Source organism: Lynx canadensis, chromosome B2, assembly GCF_007474595.2.
Source record: "Lynx canadensis isolate LIC74 chromosome B2, mLynCan4.pri.v2, whole genome shotgun sequence".
NCBI classification, from domain to species: Eukaryota; Metazoa; Chordata; class Mammalia; order Carnivora; family Felidae; genus Lynx; species Lynx canadensis.
Window position 1 is genome coordinate 25,483,139 of NC_044307.1, and position 17,706 is coordinate 25,500,844.

A 17,706-nucleotide genomic window follows, 5' to 3' on the forward strand; every position below is an offset into this window, starting at 1 on the left:
TACCTCTCTGTACTTTCGGCCTCTGTCATCAGGCTCTGAGTCACCTCAAGTCAGATACTGTGTCTTAAACTTGATGCCAAGCACCTAGCACGGTGACAGACAGATAGTAGATGGCTATACTTTTTTGTTAATTGAGTTAATGAATCTTGAAATGCAGCATAACCTATGCAATTATTTATGGTATAAACATGGTAAGAGGGGAAAAAAGTGTTTTCAAAGTTGTGGAAACTTTTACAGAATAGAGCCCCACTCAGTATTTGTGCTCCTTGTAAGGAATCCTCTCAGAGCTCCCTGAGGCAGATCTAGAGAGGCTGTCCTGTGCTAAGGATACAGAAGAGTCACAGAAAAGACAAGTAGCTAGGTCACACAGTGATGGTGTGAGATGCTAGCTTGGGGGGTCTCTGAGTCAGGAAGGAAAGAGGGACTATGCCTGGCTGGGGCATAGTATTTTCGGGTTTAGCCCTGTGACTCGGTTATCAGAGGGCTGTTTGTGTGTGCTTGCTGGATCCCCAGGCCAGCAACACAATTCTGTTATTTGTCTTGGGTCTGTAAGGTCATGAAATAGTGATTTTCAAAAAATACTTAAACCTCCTCCCTTCTGGACAGCGCTGGGAAATCCCTGAAAAGTGCTTCCTTTTTGGGACCCTGTTTATCTTTTATCTGGGAGGACTCTTAAAGGTCAACCAGATATGGAAATATTTTTCAGATACTGCAACTTTCTTAAAGTAATAAGATGGGAAAGATTTTGATGGACAAAAATAATTAATTTCAAAACATCTCAATTCTTAATCTTTTGCTGAATGGATTTCATGTCCCCTGTGTATCTTTTACTGGGGGGAAGAGAGAAAAAAACCTAAAATCATTTTCATATTCAAAGTTCTGTTTTTTCATCCTTAGTCAAATCCATCTTCTGTCCTTGGCAGTGTGGTTTGGATTGGAGGTAAGTTTCCTCTCAGCCCTGGAGCACGGAGACAGACAGCATGTGTGTATCATGCTATCATGCTCTACATTTACTCACTTTCTTGCAATGTAGGTGACAATGATGCCTATTTGCCTTTTTTTCTCCACCTATAAATGTACCATCTTTATTTAATTCAGTATGGATAAATGATTGGTACTTTCTAATTTTTATCAGTGTGTGAATCCCTGTGATGGATATCTTTATTTTTATTTTATTTTGTTTGTTTGTTTATTTATTTATTTATTTATTTATTTATTTATTTATTTATAAATTTACATCCAAGTTGGTTAGCATATAGTGCAATAATGATTTCAAGAGTAGATTCCAGTAGTTCATTCCCTATGTATAACACCCAGTGCTCAACCCAACAAGTGGCTTCCTTAATGCCCCTTACCCATTTAGTGCATACCCCCACCCACAACTCCTCCAGCATCCCTCAGTTTGTTCTTTGTATTTAAGAATCTCTTATGTTTTGTCCCCCTCCTTGTTTTTATATTACTTTTGCTTCTCTGCCCTTAAGTTCATCTGTTTTGTATCTTAAATATGAGTGAAGTCATATGATATTTGTCTTTCTCTAACTAATTTCGCTTACCATAATACCCTCTAGTTCCATCCACATAGTTGCAAGTGGCAAGATTTCATTCTTTTTGATTGCCGAGTAATACTCCATTGTGTGTGTGTGTGTGTGTGTGTGTGTGTGTGTACATACATATCTCATATATATCTCATATATACGTACATACATATCTTACATCTTCTTTATCCATTCATCTGTCAATGGACATTTGGGCTCTTTCCTTACTTTGGCCATTGTCTATAGTGGTGCTATAAACATTGGGGTGCATGTGCCCCTTTGAAACAGCATACCTATATCCCTTGGATAAATACCTAGTAGTGCAATTTCTGGGTCATAGGGTAGTTCTATTTTTAATTTTTTGAGAAACCTCCACACTGTTTTCCAGAGTGGCTGTACCAGTTTGAATTCCAGTTTTCCAGAGTGGCTGTACCACTAGTTTGCATTTCCACCAGCAGTGCAAGAGATCCTCTTTCTCTGCATCCTCATCAACATCTGTTGTTGCTTGAGTTGTTAATTTTAGCCATTCTGATCAGTGTGAAGTGGTATCTCATTGTGGTTTTGATTTGTATTTGCCTTATGATGAGTCATGTTGAGCATTTTTCATGTGTCTGTTAGTCATCTGGATGTCTTTTTTTTTTTAATGCTTATTTATTTTTGAGAGAGAGAGAGATGGATAGAGCATGAGCAGGGGAGGGGCAGAGAGATAGGGAGACACAGAATCTGAAGCAACCTCCAGGCTCTGAGCTGTCAGCACAGAACCTCATGTGGGGCTCGAACCCACAAGCAGTGAGATCATGATCTGAGCCAAAGTCAGACGCTTAACCAACTGAGCCACTCAGGTGTCCCACCTGTATGTCTTCTTTGGAAAAGTGTCTATTCCTGTCTTTTGCCCATTTCTTCACTGCATTATTTGTTTTTTGGGTGTTGAGTTTGATAAGTGCTTTATAGATTTTGGATACTAACCCTTTATCTGATATGTCATTTGCAAATATCTTCTCCCTTTCCATTGGTTGCCTTTTAGTTTTGCTGATTGTTTCCTTTGCTGTGCAGAAGCTTTTTATTTTGATGAGGTCCCAATAGTTAATTTTTGCTTTTGTTTCCGTTGCCTCCAGAGATGTTTTGATTAAGAAGTTGCTGTGGCCCAGGTCAAAGAGGTTTTTGCCTGCTTTCTCCTCAAGGATTTTGATGGCTTCCTGTCTTATGTTTAGGTCTTTCATCCATTTTGCATTGATTTTTGTGTATAGTGTAAGAAGTGGTACAGTTTCATTTTTCTGTATGTTGCTGTCCAGTTTTTTCACCACCATTTGCTGAAGAGACTGTCTTTATTCCATTGGATATTCTTTCCTGCTTTGTCAAACATTAGTTGACCATACATTTGTGGTCCATTTCTGGGTTCTCTATTCTGTTCCATTGATCTGAGGGTCTATTTTTGTGCCAGTACCAGACTGTCTTGATGATTACAGTTTTGTAATACATCTTGAAGTCTGGCATTGTGATGCCTCCAGCTTTGGTTTTATTTTTCAGGATTGCTTTGGCTATTCGGGGTCTTTTCTGGTTCCATACAAATTTTAGGATTATTTGTTCTAGCTCTGTGAAAAATGCTGGTGTTATTTTGATAGGGATTGCATTGAATATGTAGATTGCTTTGGGTAGTATTGACATTTTAACAATGTTTGTCCTTTCAATCCATGAGCATGGAATATTGTTCAATTTTTTGTGTCTTCTTCAATTTCTTTCATAAGCTTTCTATAGTTTTCAGTGTATAGAGTTTTCACGTCTTTGGTTAGGTTTATTCCTAGATATTTTATGGTTTTTGGTGCAATTGTAAATGGGATCAATTCCTTTATTTCTCTTTCTGTTGCTTTATTATTGGTGTATAGAAATGCAAATGATTTCTGTGGGTTGATTTTATACCCTGTGACTTTGCTGAATTCATTGATCAGTTTTATCAGTTTTTTGGTGGAATCATTTGGGTTTTCTGTAGAGTATCATGTCATCTGCGTAGAGTGAAAGTTTGACTTCCTCCTTGCTAATTTAGATGCCTTTTATTATTTGTGTTGCCTGATTGCTGAGGCTAGGACTTCCAATACTATGTTGAATAACAGTCGCAAGAGTGGACATCCTTGTTGTGTTCCTGACCATAGGGGGAAAGCTCTGGTTTTCCCCATTGAGGATGATAATCGCAGTGGGTCTTTCATATATGGCTTTTATGATCTTGAGTTATGATCCTTTTATCCCTACTTTCTTGAGGGTTTTTATCAAGAAAGGATGCTATATTTTGTCAAATGCTTTCTCTACATCTGTTGAGAGGATCATGTGGTTGTTGTCCTTTCTTTTATTGGTGTGATTTATACCAATGATTGTGGATATTGAACCAGCTCTGCATCCCAGGTATAAATCCCACTTGGTCATGGTGAATAATTGTTTTAATGTACTGTTGGAACTGGTTGGCTAGTATCTTGGTGAGGATTTTTGCATCCATGTTCATCAGGGAAATTGGTCTGTAGTTATCCTTTTTAGTGGGGTCTTTGTCTGGTTTTTGGAATCAAGGCAATGCTGACTTCATAGAATGAGTTTGGAAGTTTTCCTTCCATTTCTGTTTTTTGGAACAGCTTCAAAAGAATAGGTATTAACTCTCCTTTAAATGTTAGGTAGAATTCCCCTGGAAAGCCATCTGGCCCTGGGCTCTTGTTTTATTGGAAGATTTTTGATTACTAATTCTATTTATTTACTGGTTATGAGTCTGTTCAAATTTTCTATTTCTTCTTGTTTTAGTTTTGGTAGTTTTATGTTTCTAGGAATTTGTCCATTTCTTCCAGATTGCCCAATTTATTGGTGTATAATTGCTCATAATATTCTCTTATTGTTGTTTGTATTTCTGCAGTGTTAGTTGTGATCACTTCTATTTTAGTCTTGATTTTATTTATTTGGGTCCTTTCCTTTTTCTTTTTGATCAAACTGGCTAGGAGTTTTTCATTTTTGTTAATTCTTTCCAAGAACCAGCTCCTGGTTTCATTGATCTGTCATACTGTTGTTTGGTTTCTATAGTAATGAATTCTGCTCTAGTCTTTATTATTTCCTGTCTTCTGCTGTTTTGGGGTTTTATTTACTGTTCTTTTTCCAGTTCTTTAAGGTGTAAAGTTAGGTTGTGTATCTGAGATCTTTCTTCCTTCTTTAGGAAGGCCTGGATTGCTACAGACTTTCCTCTTATGACCACCTCTGCTGGGTCTCCGAGATTTTGGACTGTGGTATTATCATTTTCATTGGCTTCCATGTACTTTTTAAGTTCCTCTCTAACTTTCTGGTTAGCTCATTCATTCTTTAGTAGGATGTTCTTTGGTCTCCAAGTATTTGTTGTCTTTCCAAATTTTTTCTTGTGGTTCATTTTGAGTTTCATAGCGTTGTGATCTGAAAATATGTATGGCATGATCTCCATCTTGTGTACTTGTTGAGGGCTAATTTGTGTCCCATTATGTGATCTCTTCTGGAGAATGTTCCATGTGCAGTGGAGAAGAATGTGTATTCTGCTGCTTTAGGATGAAATGTTCTGAATATGTCTGTTAAGTCAATCTGGTCCAGTGTGTCATTCAAAGCCATTGTTTCCTTGCTGATTTTCTTTTTAGATGATCTGTCCATCGTTGTAAGTGGGGTGTTGAAGTCCCCTACTATTATCGTATTGTTATCAATGAGTTTCTGTATGTTTGTGATTGATTTATACATCTGGGTGCCTCCATCTTTGGAGCATAAATGTTTGCAATTGTTATATCTTCTTGGTGGATAGACCCCTTAATTATGATATAATGCCCTTTTCTTCATCTCTTGGTACAGTCTTTATTTTAAAATCTAGATTGTCCGGGGCGCCTGGGTGGCGCAGTCGGTTAAGCGTCCGACTTCGGCCAGGTCACGATCTCGCGGTCCGTGAGTTCGAGCCCCGCGTCGGGCTCTGGGCTGATGGCTCGGAGCCTGGAGCCTGTTTCCGATTCTGTGTCTCCCTCTCTCTCTGCCCCTCCCCCGTTCATGCTCTGTCTCTCTCTGTCCCAAAAATAAATAAACGTTGAAAAAAAAATTAAAAAAAAAATAAAAATAAAATCTAGATTGTCTGATATAAGTATGGCTACTCAGGCTTTCTTTTGGTGACCATTAGCATGATAGATGGTTCTCCATCCACTTACTTTCAATCTGAAGGTGTCTTTTGGTCTAAAATGTGTCTCTTGTAAACAGCATATAGATAGATCTTGATTTCTTTTCCATTTTTTGACTGGAGCATTGAGTCCATTGACGTTTAGAGTGAATACTGAAAGATATGAATTTATTGCCATTATGTTGCTTGTAGAGTTGGAGCTTCTGTTGGTGTTCTCTGGTCCTTTCTAATCTTTGTTGCTTTTGGTATGTATGTATGTATGTATGTATGTATTTATATTTTCATCTTTTCTCCCCTCAGAGAGTGGCCCTTAAAATTTCTTACAGGGCTGGTTTAGTGGTCACAAACTCCTTTAATTTTTGTTTGTCTGGGAAACTTTTTATCTCTCCTTCTATTTTGAATGACAGTCTTGCTGGATAAAGAATTCTTGGCTGCATGTTTTTCCAATTCAGCACATTAAATATGCCTTGCCACTCCTTTCTGGCCTGCCAAGTTTCTGTGGATAGATCTGCTATGAACCTGATCTGTCTTCTCTTATAGGTTAAGGACTTTTTTTTCCCTTGATGCTTTCATAATTCTTTCCTTGTCTGAGTATTTTGTGAATTTGACTATGATATGCCTTGTTGATAGTCAATTTTTGTTGAATCTAATGGTAGTTCTCTGTGTTTCATGGATTTTGATGTCTGTGTCTTTCCCCAGGCTAGGAAAGTTTTCCATTGTGATTTGCTCACATAAACCTTCTACCCCTTTTTCTCTGTCTTCATCATCTGGGACTCCTTTGATTTGGATGTTATTCCTTTTTAATGCATCAGAACTCATTGTAGTTCTCTAATTCTTATATTGTGCTCATTTGCCTTAGTTTCCCTCTTTGTTTCTGCTTCATTATTCTCCATAAGTTTGTCCTCTATATCGCTGATTCGCTGCTCTGCTTCATCCATCCTTGATGCCATGGCATCAATTTGAGATTACATCTCAGTTATAGCATTTTTAATTTTGTCCTCACTAGATTGTACTTTTCTTATCTCTGCAGAGGGGAATTCTATGCTTTTTTCAACCCCAGCTTAGTATTATTATTATTATTGTGATTCTAAATTCTGGTTCAGACATATTGCTTGTATCTGTGTTAAGTCACTGGCTGTCATTTCTTCCTGTTCTTTCTTTTGAGGTGAATTCCTTTGTTTTGTCATTTTCAAGGAAGAAAAAGAATTAATGAAATAAAAAATAAATGAAAATAAATAAATAAAATTTAAAAATTAACAACAACACAAAAAAATCAAATAAAGGATGCTAGATCTTAGGTGTGTTTTGGTCTGGTTGTTGAAAAAAGCTTGATAGAATAGAGAAAAAAGGGGAAGAAAAGGGAAAAAAAAGAAAAGGAAAACGTTTGAAAATTTAAAAAAATGAATACAGTAAAATAGAATAAAATGAAATGAAAGTAAAATAGAATTTTAAAAAAATTTCCAAAAACGTAAAAAAATATATTAGGAAAAAAATTTAAAATCTTTTTTATAAAAACGGAAAATAAAAACATTTTTTTCTCTTTCTGTATTCAAGAATAAGAAAAAAAAAGAAAAAAATTGAATAGATGGACCAGTGAACAGAATGAAATATGATTGAAATTACATCCAGTTTCCCCTAGAAGTCAAACTATGATGCACTTTATAGTCTGTAAACTACACAGGCGGAGAGACTTCTGGTGTTCCTCTAGAGCATGGTTCATGCTCCATTCTCCACTAGATGGTGCTGCTTAGTTTACTGGAGTGGAATGTGTGGCATGTGTAGGCGTGTATGCACATGCGTGGGAGGGGTGAAAATGGCGTTACCCAGCTAGCCAGTCTCTAGTATCAGAACTCTGTGCTCCCCCCCACAGGTAATCAACCACCCCTTTTTGTTTCTGCTTCTGTCCATTACCAGACCATTAGCCTGTCAGGTGGCACTTCCCTCCTATTATCTCAGATGGAGCTGTGTTTCTAAACCCTTCACTTCTGAGGACCCTGTTGCTTTGACTTGCTCTGATTCTTTGGGGGAGGGTCTTGCTGATCAATGGCTGGGTACCAGCCAGTCCCCAGAAATGTTTGCACGACTGTGCTGCTGCACATGCCCAGAGACTGTGGCCAGGTGCCATCTAGCCCCAGAAAAAGTTCACGGGATCATGTAGCAGCAGCATTGCAAAGATTATGGTAAATCACAACACATATCTGGTGCCCAGCTTCACCCTTAATGGCCTTCTTCCAACACCAGCAAACGTGGCTGTTCTCTGGGGTTTGCTGGGACCTCTTCCTGTGGGGAGGCCGCACAGCCTCTACCAAATGTCCTCTCAGCAGAGGAACTGCCTCTCCCCGTGTGGCCTGAGGCCCCCTTAGACTTGGCTGTCTGCTCCTGGGGATTCACCCTTCCCACCAGAGCCCCTCCAGGTATCTGCAGAGTTTCAGATTCTGCGCTCTGCTGTTTATAGAGACTTAATGAAATTTAAACCCTCTCCTTTCTCCTTTCTCCCTTCTCCCTTTCTTATTAAGTCTCTTATGGCTGTTTCCACTCTTTATCTTTCTCTCCAGCTGCTTTCTGCGGGGGGTGGGGGGTGGGGGGTGGAGAGTGCTTTTTCTGTACTCTCCACCTGTCTTCATCCTCTCTCTGCAAGCAACTACCCTCGCAGCTTCTCTCTCTCCCAGTTCTCCTCTCTGCACCCTATACCTGCTGAGTTCTGTGGTTCCAGTTGTGCAGATTGTTGTGTTAATCCTCAGATCAGTTTTTTAGGTGTGCAAGATGGTTTGGTGTTGATCTAGCTGCATTTCAGGGATGAGAGAGGCAAAAAAAACTTCCATGCTGCTCCACCATCTTGGCCCTGAGTCCCAGTGATGCATATTTGTTGTCTTAAGATTGAGGACTCTACAATTCTGAGCTCAGGAAAAAAGTGTTACCATTCTTAAGACTGTTAAGGCTAACATTAAACCCTTTCCTACACTCCCTTTTGAATGTGATGATGGATGGGATCAATAGCTTGGATTTGGCCTCCATCAACTTAATATACATATTACTCAAATATATAAAAGTATAAAATATATTTGAATACATTTTTAAGCTTTATAGTTATATAGTTATATTTATATGATATAACTTCAGGATGGAAGGATAACTCCCTTTGGCCAACAATACCTTTTCTCACCAGAACCTTTTCCCCAAAGGCTGGAATATTAGTTGATGATCCTCTTAACTTGGAGAAATACTTTTTTTTTTTTTTTTAATTTTTTTTTCAACGTTTTTATTTATTTTTGGGACAGAGAGAGACAGAGCACGAACGGGGGAGGGGCAGAGAGAGAGGGAGACACAGAATCGGAAACAGGCTCCAGGCTCCGAGCCATCAGCCCAGAGCCTGACGCGGGGCTCAAACTCACAGACCGTGAGATCGTGACCTGGCTGAAGTTGGACGCTTAACCGACTGCGCCACCCAGGCGCCCCAGAGAAATACTTTTTTTTAAGTTTATTTTATTTGTTTTGAGAGAGAGCAAGCGAGTTCATGAGCAAGAAAGGGGCAGAGAGACAGGGAGAGAGAGAATCCCAAGCAAGCTCCATGCACTGTCAGCACGGAACCCCATGGGGGGGGGGCTGGATTTCAAGAGTCATGAGATCATGACCTGAGCTGAAATCAAGGGTCCCATGCTTAACCAACTGAGCCACCCAGGTGCCCCTTGGAGAAAAAAAAATGTTAAGTTTATTTATGCACCTTGACAGAGAGAGAGAGAGAGAGAGAGAGAGAGAGAGAGAATCTCAAGCAGATGCATTGTCAGCAAGGAACATGATACAGGCCTCGAACTCACGAGCCATGAGATCATGACCTGACCTGAAGCTGGACGCTTATACAACTGAGCCAGCCAGGTACCCTGAGAAATACTTTTAAATTGGAAGATCCATGGGGGTATTTCTTTATGCAGGTTCTCAAAAGAGAAAAAAACACAATTCCTTCCAAAACTAATATAGAAAGTTTATGTCTCTCTATATTTGCCACTCTATTCTCTCTATTTGATCTGTGGGAACAATAGCACTTTGTACTCAACACTAAGATGTACTGATGAATATTTTACATTTATCAGCATAAAAACACAGAGGTAAAAACTCTCTTATCTATCCCTGAGGGGTTCTTCCAGTTAGATGTGTTATTTTGGGGGGTAAACTATGCTCATTTTTCAGTAATCTAATTTTGGTTTCCTGTTTTTGTTAGGAAAAAGAAACAGTATATATGATATTTAAGCCAGATAAATTAAAAACAGGGTATATAGGGGCTTCTGGGTGGCTCAGTTGGTTAAGCATCCAGCTTTAGCTCAGGTCATGATCTCACAATTTGTGGGTTTGAGCCCTGCGTTGGGCTCTGTTTTGACAGCTCAGAGGCTGGAGTCTGCTTAAGATTCTGTGTCTTCCTGTCTCTCTTCCCCTCCCCTGCTTGCACTTCGTCTCCCTCCCCTGCCTCTCAGAAATCAACATTAAAAAAAAAAATTTTAAAACAGGGTTTATAGACAGATCCAAACACCAGACCTGGGGCTGCCCTATGCATAGGAAGACACAGTATCATTCTGCCTGCTGACGGCAATACCCATCTGGCCATGGTAAGCCCTAAGCAGTGAGTCTGAGTGTCTGTGGATTCCAGCCTGAGCTCGTTTCTCTAATTCCATCCACAAGCCAGCATTCGGGGACTTTCCAACTTTGGGTTATTACAAATAGTGCTCGATGAATACCACTGCATGTCTTTTTGTGAACATGTATATGCATTTCTACTGGGTATCGAATTGCTGGTAAGGACATGTTTTGATGAAGCTAAGAAGAGAGTGTGCCAAAAATATAAGGACATTATTCTTTATTCTGAAGGGAGGGGCTTGTTGAAGACTCAGTAATCATTGAACAAGAGTATTAGAAAAGAGGGTAGGGATTGATCTAGGCAGTGTTTCTCAAATACTAATGTGTCTAAAAATTGTTATAGGTTGAGTTGTGTTCTCCGAAGTTCATATGTTGAAGTCCTTACCCTCCTGTACTCAGAATGTGACTGTTATTTGGAGATGGGGTCTTTAAAGAAGTGGTTAAGTGAAAAGGAGGTATTTAGGGTGGGCCTTAACCCCACACGGTTGATGTCCTTATAAGAAGAGGAGATTTGGACATAGACACAGAGGAAGAACCATGTGAAGACCCAGAGGGAAGATGGCCATCTACAGGCCAAGGAGAGAGGCCTCAGAAGAAACCAACTTTGTTGACACCTTGATCTTAGATTTCTAACCTCCAGAATTACAAGAAAATAAAATTTCTGTTGTTCAAGCCACTCAGTCTGTGCTACCTTGTTATGGCTATCCTCGCAATCTTGTTTAAATGCAGACTCTGTTCAGTAGGTGTGGGTGTGGACTCAAGGTTTTTATTTCTAACAAGATTGCACATAATACAGATGCTGCTGGCCCATGGACCACACTGTGGTAGCAAGGATCTAAACTACAAGTGAGGAACTTCTCTTAGGAGGAGAGACCTTTCTCTCTAACAGGAAAGGAAGAGAGTTCAGGACGGAAGAGTAAACTTGTATGTGGGAGGTAGAGGATCAGTGGCAAACTGGCTCAGCGGATCCAAAAAGGATGCGTATGTGTTGGGTGGGGGAGGGAGAGGCCCTGAATAATGATGTTTGCTGGTTCCTGTGGTATAAATACTCTCTCCGTGGCTGACTTTAATTACCAAGATTTTGGGGCGCCTGGGTGGCGCAGTCGGTTAAGCGTCCGACTTCAGCCAGGTCACGATCTCGCGGTCCGTGAGTTCGAGCCCTGCGTCAGGTTCTGGGCTGATGGCTCAGAGCCTGGAGCCTGTTTCCGATTCTGTGTCTCCCTCTCTCTCTGCCCCTCCCCCATTCATGCTCTGTCTCTCTCTGTCCCAAAAATAAATAAACGTTGAAAAAAAAAATTTATAATTACCAAGATTTTAACAACTGGCTTGCAAAGTTCCTGGAAGTTTGACAATGGCCTCTTGCCATAGGTAGGGCCAGCTCCAGCTCACGTCTGTCCTGGATGCTGCGAGGGGCCTGCCTGATTTCCCTGCCTTCTCTCATGGGACCAGAATGTGCTTCTCTTGTGGGGACACAGGTGAGATCTGTCATGGCTACTTGAAGAAAATTAGTAGAGACTGGAACTAGAGCTGATGTCCCATGAGTTGTCATTGAAGAGGAGCGCTCACTGGAGCTCTGGGTAAGGGGAGGAGCAGATACAAGTCGAAGCCCCTGTATCTCCTTTCCTCCTTCCCTGTGGACACTCAGAATGAGTGACAGCTCCTAGGGGCCAGGCTGACTCCAGGGCAGGCAGCTAGCTTGCAAGTGAGGGCAAATGGGAGAGGCCGGAAGTTACGCTTCTGTAATTCCCATTTCCGCTCTCAGCTCTCAGGAAGAGCCCACCCTTCAGGAAGAGCCCACCCTTCCTGCACAGATAATCTTTGATTTTCTCCTCTTCCATAGTTAGAGAGAGCTGAGCTACGATCTTTGTCTCTCCTTTGTCAGAGTGCCCTCTGACTCACAGTAATGTGAGTAAATGTAACAATTGATTATAAGAATTTTGAAATTAGGTATTTCAGATTAAATATTTTAAATGAGTTTAGGGAAAAACAGTTCTTTTTGAAAAACTCTGCTGGCCTTAGTTGTTTTGTAGCTGTTTTACTCTTGTGTCCCTAGGACAGGGAAAACATGAGAATTTGGGAAGAGTTTTGGTGTGTTTATAAGAAGAAAAAATCTGTGCATTGTCTTGGACCAGAACTTCCCACGTAGTTACACCGGGGGTGTGGGTGCTGGGAGACAGGTGGGGGATAATACATGTGTGCGTGGGCACATTATGTTGTCTGGATTCTAGGATTTAACTCTGTTTTTCCAGGTTGAAAAAACACTAACATCTGAGAAGTTCAGATCCTGGATAAATCCAAAAAAGCTGACTAAAGAAAGTTCAATTTCTCCTCCACAGATTAAAGCTGGAGGAGACTTACAGCTTGGAGTCTTTTTTTTTTGAAGTTTAGGACTGGTGTGTTTAAGGAAGCCAAGGCCAACTTTCCTGGAATGTTAATGAGAAGTGTGTGTCCAAGGTCATGCACAGAAACCTTGCAAGGGGACTAGTGAAGAAGGCACAGAGGCAGTGTCTGTGCTCAGGACTGCCTGGGCCACAGAACAGAACCCAGACTTCACGGACGGTCCTTTTCTTCTCTTCCTCCGGCACCACAAAACTGGCAGCATTTTGTTCTGTAGTGGGTTCTCTTCTCCATAAAAAGGCACAGTTGCTGGCCGTGTCCTCCCTTCCCCTTCTGCCTACCTTGCCTTGATTTAAATCTTGAGTGACCAAATCAGTGTAGCAATTTGCATGGCAAAATAAAATGTGTGCACTTGGGTGGTTTGTGAATGTTCGTTGGGAACATTCCACAGCTGCTTGAATAACTGAGGCTTTGGATGTGTGATGTTTGGGGCTGATGCTTGTTTTGCAATATTTGAGGTGTCCTTGAGTGGTTCTGCCCTCCCTCTATAATCTGGGATGGCTCCCCTCTCAGACTGTGCTTACTATTTGTGGGTGTTTTTGGAGCATCTCAGGGATCCATGGACCAGTCCTCTGCTCTTCTGTCCTGGGATCACATCAGAGCTCTGCTGCTCACTCCTGCCAACCTCCTCAGGAAATGCCAGTGCCCAGGCCCTGTGGCTCACAAAGCCAGAGATCTTGTCATGTTAACCCTGCAGCCACCCAGGGTCTGTCTCTTCAACAATTGAGGCAGTATCCTTCAGTGTCTTCTTTAGTGCCACACACAGCCCTACATGTTCCATATCTCAGAGAGTCCCTTGTAGAAATAACTCAGGTACACGTCCAGGCCTTAGCAATGAGCTTTGGGACTGGGCTAGGAGGTGGTACTCTGAAGCAGAAGCCTGCAGCCCTCTCCATCTCTGTCCCTGGAAGCACACACCAAACTCTGCCTAGTTCTCCTGAAGCCCCCAAGGAAACCCTCACATACTCACCAGCTCCTGGGAACAATGGCCCATGTTTATCACACATGCTCTGATGTGGCTCAGGCGTATCTCTTGCTAAAGAAAAGATCTCCCTACATTAATGTATATTTTGATTACAAAAGAATATGTGTCGTGGCAGAAATTTGGACTATAGAAAATATGAATAAAATTTAAGTTGTCCACAGATCTGTGGCCACGCACTGAAGTTCTCAGACAGATGTGAGCGGACATGCAGGGCTGACTCTGGGAGACAGCAGCAGCCACAGCAGCCTGCACACAGCCTTTATTTCCTATCTCATTCTATAGAAGTATCAAAGAAGATCACAGCATGGAAAGAGGGCACAGAGGATCTTTAGACATTAACCAGACATGCACCTGGTGGCTACATGAAGGCAGGCAGGGAGCACATCTAGTTTCAAGGAGTGTCAGGGAGTTATAGCAGGTTTTGTATCTTAACTGTCCCCTGGGGGATCATGAGGCTCTGTATCTCATAATGCTATTGCCTTCAACAGCCTTTAGACCAGAACCTTGCTGACAGTTCAGCTATCCCCATTCACCCTCCAGGACATATAATACATTCTCTAGAAATAACTCCACACAAATCCACACCCAGCAATCACTACTGTTGATGGTGAGATGTGTATATTTTTATATATCCCCTTCCTTGGGGAAGGTCATTGAAAAGGCATGACTGCCAGTTGACCTGTGAGCTGGACCCAGGCCCTCAGAGGCTCCACACACTCTCTCCCCTGTCCTGGGTATGTGGGTTTCACTTAACCTTTCCCACTTGCAGAGACTGCTCCAAGGACACGGTTTTGAGACTGATGTGGCGTGGAAAATACCTGCATGGTGTATGTGACTGAACTCAGTTAAGGTCTCTTTAGAAACTTTTTAAGATTTGGTGGGTGGGTGCTGGGATCCATTCATCTTGTTGCCACCCAATACAAGCCAAGCTTAATAAAACTGCCACCTGTCTACCAACCTGGAGTGTCCTGCCTCTTTCTTCAGTCTCTCCCTGCCCTCCGAGCATGGAGCTGGTTTCATATTCTTCCAAGGAAGTTCCTAGGAGGGTTTCCAACCAACAATATGTATGGAAATAAAAACTTATAAACACAAGTTAAACTTTCACACAAGTTAATCATAGACTTCTATAGCACCTACTTACTATGAACCTTAATTGACTTGTATGATTTTCCATATTTCTTGTGATCTATTTACTTGTTGACAATTTGGGTAATTTAAATTATTTATATTACATGCTGCACTGTTATATTATGTACTGTACTATTGCTCATTCCTTACTGTTTTAAAGGAAGCCTTCCTAAACATAATACTGTTGAGATAAAAGTTGGGCATATTTTAAGGCTTCTTCCAAATTGGTCTCCAAAAAATAACTGATTTACACTCCCCACTTACACCATCACTGACTGCTGCCTGGCTTATTTTTTAAGACTTGGACTGAATCATGGTTGCTCCTGCTTCTACTTTGGATTCACGGCTCATTGGTCTGTTACCTGAGCCATTTACATTACAGCTCTTATTAAAATCTACCAAGGTAGACTATGTGCCTGGTTAGACCACATCCATTTCAGGGACCGTACTTTCTAAACTGGATTTGGGGAAAAAATTAATCCACAGGACTGGAAAACAGGCATCTACAAATTTTAATTTTTTTTTTGTCCTCTAAAAAATTACTTTAAAATTTTATTAAGGTATAATGAATATAATGGACTTCACATAGTTGACATGTACAATTGGATAAGTTGTGATATTGTAGGCACTGGTCAAACCATCACCATGATCAAGATAATTAGCATATCCATCACACCCTAAAGGCTCTTCTTATACCTTTCAGTCCTTCTCTCCCATCCCTCCTTGCCCCATCTTACCCACATACCCTCAGTCTCAGGCACCCACTACTCTGCTTTCTGCCACTATAGGTTAATTTGCATTTTATAGAGTATTATGTAAATGGAATCATACAGCATGTACTTTCTGGGTATGGCTCCTTTCACTCAGTACAATTATTTTGAGATTCATCCATACAGTGTGCATCAATAGTTCATTTTTTAATTACTAAGTTATATCCCATTGTATGGATACATTACAGTTTGCTTCCATTCATCTGCTGCTGGATATTTGGGTTGTTGCAAAGATTTTAACTATTACAAATAAAATTGCAATGATCGTTCATTTCTTTGTATGAATGTATGTGTTCATTTCCCTGTGTGAATACATAGGAGTGTGAATAGCTGAGTCATATGGCAGGTTTAAATTTTTAAGAAAATGCAAAATTGTTTTCCAAGATAGTTGTACCCAGTAGATCAAATGAGAGTTCCAGATGCTCTGTATCCTCACCCACACTTGGTATGATCAGTGTTGGTAATTTTAACCATTCTAATCGGTGTATAATGTTATCTCATTGAGGTTTTAGTTTGCATTCTCTAGTTCTCTAATGTTCAGCATTTTTTCATGTGTCTATTTGTAATCCATATATGTTCTCTGGTGAGATACCTTTTTAAATCTCTCACCCATATTTTATTATTTTGTTGGGGAGAGGTTTGTTTATTGAATTTTGAGCATTATTACAAATACCAAGTTCTCTATCAGACACACGACTTGCAAATACTTTCACAAATCTTGTGACTTGAGTTTTCATTTTAATAACAGCATCTTTCAAAGAGGAGTTCTTAAGTTTAACGAAGTCCAATTTATTAAACTTTTTTGTTTATGTATTGTGCTTTATCTAAGAACTCTTTGCCTAAGTCAAAGTCAGAGAGAATGTCTCTTAAGTTTATACTATAACATTTTATGTTTTGGCCTATGATCCATTTTGAGCTCATTTTGCATATGTTGAAAAGAGCATTCTTCCTCCACTGAACTGCATTTGCACCTTTTTCAAAAATCAACTGATCATATATACATGGCTCTATTTCTGGACTATATTTGATTTTGTTGATCTAATGTGTATCTTGGTGCCAATACCACAATACTTGATTATTGTAGCTTAATAGTAAGTTTTGAGGTAATGTAAGTCCTCCGATTTTATTCTTTTTAAAACATTTTTTAATGTTTATTTATTTTTGAGAGAGAGAGAGAGAGAGAGAGAGAGCGCGCGTGTGTGCATGAGCAGGGGAGGGGCAGAGAGAGAGGGAGACAGAGGATCCAAAGTGGGCTCTGTGCTGACACCAGAGAGCCCAATATGGGTCTTAAACTCAGAAACCGTGAGATCATGACCTGACCTGAGCCGAAGTCAGTTGCTTAACAGACTGAGCCACCCAGGCACCCCTCCAATTTTATTCCCATTTTTCAAAATTGTTTTGGCTATGTTGGGTACTTTGCTTTTTCCTATAAATTTGAGAATTAGACTCTGCTGACCTTTGGGCTGTTGTTTTCATATGTGTTATGAACCCCACAATACAATGTTATTATTTTAAAGACACTTAAAATACTATTTAGGGGAGCCTGGGTGGCTCAGTCAGTTAAGCGTCTGACTTCGGCTCATGTCATGATCTCACGCTTCATGGGTTTGAGCACCGTGTCGGGCTGTGTGCTGACAGCTCGGAGCCTGGAGCCTGCTTCTGATTCTGTGTCTCCCTCTCTCTCTGCCCCTCCCCTGCTCATGCTCTGTCTCTCTCTGTCTCTCAAATAAATGTAAAAAAAAAAAATAGTATTTAAAATATTATCTTTTAAAGACATTTAAGAAATAAGAAAGATAGCCTTATGTATTTATCTGATACTTATTAACAGTGCTCTTCTTCCTTTGGGTACATCCTTGTTCCTTTACTATTTTTATTCTGCCTGCCTGAAGGAATTACTTTCACACATCTTGACATGCAAGGTTGGCTGGTGGTGAAAACTTTCAGGTTTCATATGTCTGAAAAAGTCTTTATATCACCTTCATTTTCAAAAGGTATTTTTGAAACATACAGAGTTCTAGATTGATGGTTTCTCTTTTTTCTCCCAGTATTTTAAAAATGTTTCTGCACTATATTCTTGCTTGCATTTTTTCCCCAAGAAAACCCGGATATCATTTTCATCTC

At 40.4% G+C, this 17,706-nt stretch overlaps 1 protein-coding gene and 1 long non-coding RNA gene across 6 annotated transcripts in view; one reads left to right on the forward strand and one right to left on the reverse strand.

The window, feature by feature from the left end:
• Nucleotides 1-17,706, reverse strand: part of LOC116738067 — a 50,055-nt gene that overhangs the window by 29,717 nt on the left and 2,632 nt on the right. For 4 of the 5 annotated variants that reach the window (XR_004343604.1, XR_004343605.1, XR_004343606.1 and 1 more), the window contains exon 2: nucleotides 4-84. This is a non-coding gene — a long non-coding RNA (uncharacterized LOC116738067). Of the gene's footprint in view, nucleotides 1-3; nucleotides 85-14,645; nucleotides 14,726-17,706 lie in introns of all 5 variants that reach the window. The other variant, XR_004343607.1, reaches the window with a different exon arrangement.
• Nucleotides 1-17,706, forward strand: part of SERPINB9 (serpin family B member 9) — a 61,559-nt gene that overhangs the window by 28,893 nt on the left and 14,960 nt on the right. The window contains exon 2 of the mRNA XM_030314956.1: nucleotides 11,674-11,780. The gene's annotated coding sequence lies outside the window, so the exon portion shown is untranslated. The remainder of the gene's footprint in view (nucleotides 1-11,673; nucleotides 11,781-17,706) is intronic.